Source organism: Olea europaea, chromosome 8 (genome assembly GCF_002742605.1).
Source record: "Olea europaea var. sylvestris chromosome 8, O_europaea_v1, whole genome shotgun sequence".
In the NCBI taxonomy this organism is placed as follows: Eukaryota; Viridiplantae; Streptophyta; class Magnoliopsida; order Lamiales; family Oleaceae; genus Olea; species Olea europaea.
Genome location: NC_036244.1, coordinates 7,419,457 through 7,427,388, shown reverse-complemented (window position 1 = coordinate 7,427,388; position 7,932 = coordinate 7,419,457). Strand labels below are relative to the sequence as shown.

Genomic DNA, 7,932 nt, shown 5'->3' with positions numbered 1-7,932 from the left:
CTTTTTATTAAAATCTAATTATTGGACTTTAAATAAGATATAAATTTAAAAAATATTTTTTTGTCCATTCTTTTTTCAAAATATAACTATAAAATTTATTTTAAAAAATTTTGTGTGTTATAATATGTGTCTAATGAATAAATGACTCAATAATTATTTTCGTCTAGTTGTTAGGTTGTGGTTAATGTTAAAACTTTGGTTGCACTGGAGATCAATTACGAAAAAGAGATGACCTGAAATTTAAAAAGAAGAGTTTGAATTCTAAGGAGAAGATGATTTTGAAGAGGAAGATTTTTTGAATTTAAAGGAAAGGAATGTTGTATGTGTTAGAACATGAATGCATAGTTATTAGAGCCAACCCGATGATCAACTAAAAAAAATTACCGGGTTAATGGTTCAATCGGTGGGTTATTGTTAAATTTTAATTTTAATTAAATTTTATTTTTGAAGTGAGAATAAAACAATTTTTTGAAATGTAATATATATATTTTGCTCATAGGAAACAAAGAACCATCATTTGCCATAATGATTGTGGAGTTAAAATATTTTCTTGAATTCCAAGGTTCAAGTCATGGCTCCAACAAATTTAAAAAAAACTCCAATTTCTTCTTCATTTTTGTTTTACAAGTTAAGGGTAAAGAAGTCTTTTGACACTTTTAAATAATTAAAACTCCTTTTATTTTTATAAATTTGGTCAAAGGCCAATTGAACAAAATGTACATTAAGGCCCTGTTTGGCACTCATTTTTATCAAAATATATTTTTCTCTCTCTTTTTTTCAACAACACATTTTTTATTAAAATAATATTACACGTAAATCAAAAACTTTTTCTTATTTTTCAACCATATATTTCCCATCAATTTACTATTCAAAAATACATTTTCACCTAAAAATTCCTACCAAACACCCTCTAAATTGGCCTCCCCAACTCATTTCCCCAATAAAAATGCATAAATTTAAAAATAGCACCTTCTTCCTCATTTTCGTCGCCAATCTTATTCCCTCACCAAAAAACACGCACAAACACACACTGAGAAGGGTTTTGCTTTCTGTAAGTTCTGACAGTTAATGAAAATGGCGAATTCGCTGCAAGCATCGACTCGGCCGTGAATTCTGGAAGTCGTACCTCTTGCGGTCGTTATTCTCGTTGTTGCCCATGTCCTTGCTTTGGTTAGAACCCACCTCAAATTCAAATCTTTTTTTATCTAGCAAAATGATTCATTAAATTGAAGTCTCCATTTTATGTGTTTATCTGTGTGCGTACAGGTTTACTGGATTTACAAGCTAGCAACTGAGAAGCAGCCAACGAGAAGGAAAACGCACTAACCGAGTTCATCATTTTTTAGTAATAAAAAGGTAAAAATCCTAGATTAATTAATTTTACTTTTTGATTGCTACCCTCTGATTTTCAATTTTCTCAATTAATGTGAATTATGAAACTTTAGCTATATATGCCTACCTTGAATTTAAATATTACTGTTAATTGGTTTGCCCTTTTACTTGCTTCTTGTTTGTTTGTGCTCTATGATTAGCTCAAAATATATTTTTGATAATTCTATCGAAGATTGTTTGTTTTTTGGTTTTGTTTTCATGAAGGATCATAAATAAATCAGTTGGAAAATGGATTCGAGAATGTTGGATCAATTAATGTTGGCATAATTATTAAGTGTTTCTGGGCAGGGTCTGGTTCCGAATAATACGAATAAAACCAAGAATTACAGGGTAAATGGAACCTTTGTGTCCAACTTTATTTATGGAACTGAACTGAATCATAATAAATTTTTTTCAATGCTATAAACAACATATTATTAATCTAACAAAAAATAGGTTTCTTACAAAATAAAAAAGATAGTCCAAATTGTAAAATAGAACTAACTAGCTGTCTAATAAAATTCATTCACAATTTATACAAATGACCAAAAAGAAAATAATATAATACTAAAACAGGTGGATTTCCTTTCCATCCCTTTGATTTCTTCACTCCAGGCCATCAAATCCACATAAAAAATGAAATATGAAATACTAATTAAAAGTAATAGAAATAAAATATTTTTGTGTGATATTACTAGTACATATGACCTTCAACCATTTAATCATCAAATGCTTGGCTTGTCACATTTAAGAAACTCTACAAGATATAATTGAAAAAGTACAATTAAAACAAGAGTAATGCAATTTTGTCCCACTGGAGATGCAACCTCAATTTAGGTGGCGCTAATGTGGCATTAATTGATAGGTAGAATTAAATGACTAATTTAATTTACCTTTTATTTAACTAATCACCCATTGCCACTTAAACCAGGGTTGCAACCACAGTGGGGCTACATAGCATTATTCTTAAAGCAAACATAAATAAATTAAAACTTGTACAAATAATAAGATTTAAAATGGATAATTATAATATATCTTTTATTACCTGTCTCAATTTGCTCATAGAACTCCATTTCTTCAATGAAAACTCTATCTTGGGGAACTCTCAAAATTATGGATTCTTCCCATAGCAAGTTTTATGTACAAATTAAGGCCTCAATACTAGTACTGCCCAAATTCAAGTAAGAATCCCTGCCCCTACACCTCGAAGGCTTTGATCATGGATATTGCGAGACGTGTTCGGTTTAAACTAGGGGCAACTTGATCCTTTACTGCCTCGCCACCTACCTTAAATTACATGGTGAGTTTCTTTCTTCCAATTGATGTGCATCCTGCCTAAGGTTTCTGTCAATTGCAACCCCGCCTGGGGCTGACGAGCTCGTGTGGATAAAATCATCAATTATTTCATTGTTTTGCAGTGACAAGACAACCCCATTACATATCCCTTCTCCCCTAACATCCAAACCTGTGCCCATTAGGACTTCATACCCTACACTGTCAACACGAGGAAGACCGTTTGCCGCATCATTTCCACCAAAATGAATTTATGAGTGGATCCACAATCATTTGACATCACCATCTCATGTGCAATCATCCTTTGACGTTCATATTCTTTGGGGGGAATCAAGCCCATCTTGGAATCAGGGGGTAGTTCCACCTAGTCCCCATAATTTTCATTTCTTCCTCATCGATTGCCTCTTAATTACCGTTGCACCTAATTTCTCTCCACAGATATTTAAGATGTGAAGCTTCTTCTGTTTACATTTGTGCCCTATCAAGTATTTCTCATCACATCTTAAGTAGAGGCCACCCTTTTCCCACTTTGCTTGAAGTTGTGCATCATTTGTAGGGTCATGGAAATTTTGGGATTGTCGATGTCTTTGGTGGAATTGGAGATATGGGTTTTTGGGATTCTCACCATCAAACACCGCCATGTTTGATTTCCATGGCCTTTGCTGTTGACAATTTTTTTCTGCATCTGTGCATATTTACTCCACAGCAACCAAGTCCCACACACCGCCTGCTTCTTGCCCCTGCAAACATAGGTGGATTAGAGGTCTAACAAAGTCCCATACCTTCAAAGTCGTGAAACAAGGGATGGCCACTAAAAGCCTGAAACTGTCTTATTACATTCTGATTGAGGGAGTTTGTGAACACTACCAAAAACAGTGTGTTCAGCGTTAACGAACTTGTCATGGTCCAACGACTTTCCTCTCATTGAAACCACGCCAAGGCCTCTCTGTCAAAACATACAGCCTATGCCTCGAGCTTTTCCTCATTCTACATCGAGTGCACAACAAAGAAACACTCATCTCTAAATATCTAACTATCGGGATTCTCACCATCAAACCCTTGTTTCACAACTTCAATTTCCTTGGCCTTTGATGGTGACAATTTTTCCCTGCATCTGTACGTCATAGCAACCAAGTCCCACACACTTCCTGAAACTGTTAGAGGTCTATCAAAGTCCCATACTTCAAAGTTGTGAAAAAAGGGTGGGCTACTAAAAGCCTGAAACTGCTTTGTTACATTTTGATTGAGGAATTTTGTGAACACTACTAAAAACACATACCACTTAAAAGTATCCTTGTTCCATTTGTTGGTCTTGTGTTGCCAAAGTTTTTGACAACCGGTGCTAGTATATAGATTCGAGAATTAACATCTTGCTTAATCTATTTTACGCTCTTTATATCAGTTATATTAATTTTTCTTTAGCTAGGTATCCTTTTCTCAGTAGCTTATGTTCATCTTCTTGGTGATGCAAATGATTCCAGTTATTGGAGGAAATAGGACACAAGACAGTTCTTCCTTCTGTGTTGAGACCTATCATTCAAATAGATGGGTAAATTAGAATGATATATAGTAAGTAAGAGCTGATTTGATCTTAAGATCTGTTTTTTTTTCCAATTTCTCTTCTTTTTGAATTAAGTATCCAAATGTTTAGGACCTACAGTGTTAGTCAGGTCTGCCATTGCTTTGGAGAAAGACAATATTCGTAGAGTTGAGTATTGTAATGGAGCCTGACTACCATTCATTGTTGGATTTTTATACAGTAAATATATTATGTGAAAAAATAACTAAGTAGATCAAGTGCCCAATTGGTAAAAAGTGTGGAATTTGTGTGGGAGGTCGGGGGGTTATTTTCCAACATTCATATCCAAAGATAGTTAAGTTAGGTGGTTTGTATCCTTCTAACAATCTAATGTTCGATTATTTTGTGGACGCGGTTATGTAACTGAAGATCTATCTTTCTCTGTCTCAGGGGATCCCTTTTTGAAATTATTCAATGATATGGATTCATGCAATGCCATACTGAAGGAGGTTACCAAAGTTATCATATACCTTTTTGTTGCTGTGGTTACCTTTTGAGCTCCATCACTGTTTTTTAGAGGGTTCATGTAGAATTTGTTGATAAATGTCAACCACATGATGTCTTCCTCATAATTTTCTTAATGATTATAACAGTCCTGTGCTTGTTAACTCTCGATGTGTAATTCTACGTAAAACCATTCTTTCTGAAGGGATACTGGAAAATGAAGTCCCAATTTTAGCTGCTCATGAGTTTCCCGTGCTTTAGTTGACTTGATCGTTAAGTTGCACGACCCATTTCTCCATGCATTCTTGGCAGAGGCAATTCAAGCAATTTGGGCCTTAGGCAAAATGATAAATGAGCATTTTTGAGAATGATAATAAAAAAACAATAAAGCTTCTTGTGTACAGCCCCCTTACATGTGAAGGGGCTCACATGGATATTATATTTGTGGTCCCCCACATTGTGAGAGGGGTTTATGGATGTACATCAATAAATGCTGTACACACAACACAACTGATAAAAACAATTGGCGCAATGGTCGCTAGATGTATAATAGTTGATAACTTTGATTGAAATCAATGTGTGGGTGATTTAGATGGAAGTACACACTGCAGTACCATAGGGATTATCGATAAATTGGGGGACTTTAGATAGCAGCCTAAGTTGCCTTACACTTCACCTTGGGAACTTACCAATGTACATTTTTCGAAAGTGACATATCTTACCTTAAAAGGAGATTACTTTAATTCTACTTGAAGAATATTCAATTTTTATTTTTTATTTTTCTGGTATTCTTTATTCATGGAAGTGCTTAAAGTTAAAAAAATGTAATTATTCTGCTTGAAGTTATTTTTCTTGCAACTGCACGCGGTCCACTATGGCTTCAATTAACTATGAGCAAGAAAAGGTGATTGGTTTGTTCTTAATTTGAATAATCTTTTGATTTTATTAGACGTTAAAAATAGATTAGTATTACTTTAAGTCTCCTCCTCGAATATGGTCTGTCTTAAACCATCACTTGAAGTTATCGAATGGATGTGGAACTGAGTTCGATATCAATCTCTATTAACTCAAGTTGCTAAATTGAGATAATAAGCATTAAGTAAGCCTCTACAAAGTTGATTAGTGAATAAGCAAGGCACTCTACCTTTAGAACCTTTTTGACATGATTTTTGAGAAGTTAAAAAGAACTTTTGAAATTCAAAAGTTACTTTGGATTCATTTGGTTTATTTTATAAAAATGTTGCGCTTCCAAAAGAGGAAGATATTTGAAAATTTGATTTTTACACACTAACTCCTGTTTGGCAATCATTATTTCAGAACTCTTTAATTTGTATACTCATTTTGAACTAAATATTTATACAATAAAATATTTTGCTTGTAAATTTAAAATTTTTTCCTACATTTCAATTCTTTGAAAAAATAACTATTTGAAACTCTATTTTCTCAAAATAATGGCCATCAAATAGGGTTAAGTAACGTAGCTATCTTAAAAAGCTGTTCTACAAAAAAATAAAAACAATAGAAGAAGTCCTACCAAATTATGAATGCTTGATCACATTTCAAAGTGCTTTCGACTACGGTTGCCTCTAAAATCACTAGCATATACCGGAACTTTCCATGGGGAGTCAAAAATTCATTGGTTGCTTGGAACAACATTTGCCTACCAAAACATGAAGAAGGACTTGAGTTTATAGATATTAAAAGTTGGAATTGCACTCCAAAATTCTTTGGAACATCCATTGCAAAAACGATACCCTTCGGGTAAAATGGGTCAATCAAGTATATCTTCAAGGGATGAACATTTAGGAGCAGATGGCAAAAAAATGTGATTCTCCTTTACTGAAAAAGTGCTCGAAATGAGGGGCCAAATCAGGGGGCCTAAATGCAAAGTTCAAGTTGGTGTAGACAGGCTGTGCGGTTGGACGAAGGCAGGCAGTTTCAACGTTAAGGTTGCCTATGAATTTTTCAGGCTAAGGGATGCAAAGGTAGTATGGGCAGATACGATTTGGAACATTTCCATCATCCCTAAACATGCATTCATTAATTGGTTAGAAGTTAAGTCTAGACTACTAACCAAGGATAAGATTCAAAATTCGGAATTGGACGGAAGATGTTCATTTTGTGGAGAAATGGAGGAAATAGCACTGCACTTATTTTTTTTATCCGTTTAGCAGTTCCATTTAGGGACAGATTCGTAGTAAGTTGGCCATGAGATGCACTATGTTCACCTCACCAAGCGCATTGAAATGGATTTAAAAGGAAGCACTGGGATCAACTTGGCAAAGCAAAGTTAAACAAAATGCACTTGCTACTTCCTTTTACTACATTTGGATGGCGAGGATTATGATGATTTTTGAGAATCTTAGACCACAAGTTGATTGCATTGTAAGACGAATTATAACACACGAATACAAAACTACGTTTACTTTGTATTCACATATTTTAATTTATTTTGAGTTCTTTGAGTCATTGGCTTATTATCTTTCGTACATCTTTTTATTTTGTTTGCTCGGCAATAATTAGAGTACTTGTAATTGTCACTTCATCTTGTTTGTCTGGATATGCCCACTATACTTGTAAATGAGTTTTGATCAGTAGATTTTACATTTACGGGTTAAAAAAAATAAAAATAAAAATCCCATCTCTCATAAAATTGTAGTTGTCCACTTCACACAAACACATGCTTTGACAACGTATTCAAACTCAAAACAGGCACTTTAGCGTGCTAAGATCTACACTTAAGTTTCAATTGTTTTATTGTCGTTAATTATTTCATTTTGACTTCCAATATTTCTATCTCCACTATTAAAGTAACAAACATTTTATTAATGATCGTCGATTGTGAAATTTCTACCTCTGCAACTTCTTGGAAGGATCCATATTAAGTCAATCCAAAACGTTCCAAATGTAACATACAAACTCTTAGTTTATAATAAATTTATTAATCGTTCATAATTTCATAACTGACAATGACAACACTACCGCAAGCCATATCGTGACCTAACACAAGTAACATTAAACTTGTACCCCAATGAACATAATTATTTATTTATTTATTATTTTTTTTACAAGGTGTCCAATTCTTGACTAATTCTTGGGTCTGTGATCCGGCTCCTCTTCACACAGTCCAGTTAATCGCGAGATGTGCCTCCAACTAGCCAGGGTCCGAGCCCTCCCCAACTTGATCTGCCAAAGTGCTTAGCAAGCCAATTCAAGTTGCACATTGCCTTCCAAGAATAATCCTC

At 34.1% G+C, this 7,932-nt stretch overlaps 1 long non-coding RNA gene across 1 annotated transcript; it reads left to right on the top strand.

Moving 5' to 3' along the window:
• The first annotated feature begins 961 nt into the window (after positions 1–961).
• LOC111398696 lies at positions 962–4,929 on the top strand. The gene is made up of 3 exons (XR_002703381.1): positions 962–1,170; positions 1,267–1,356; positions 4,634–4,929. It is a non-coding gene; the product is annotated as an uncharacterized LOC111398696 (long non-coding RNA).
• Positions 4,930–7,932: the final 3,003 nt, after the last annotated feature.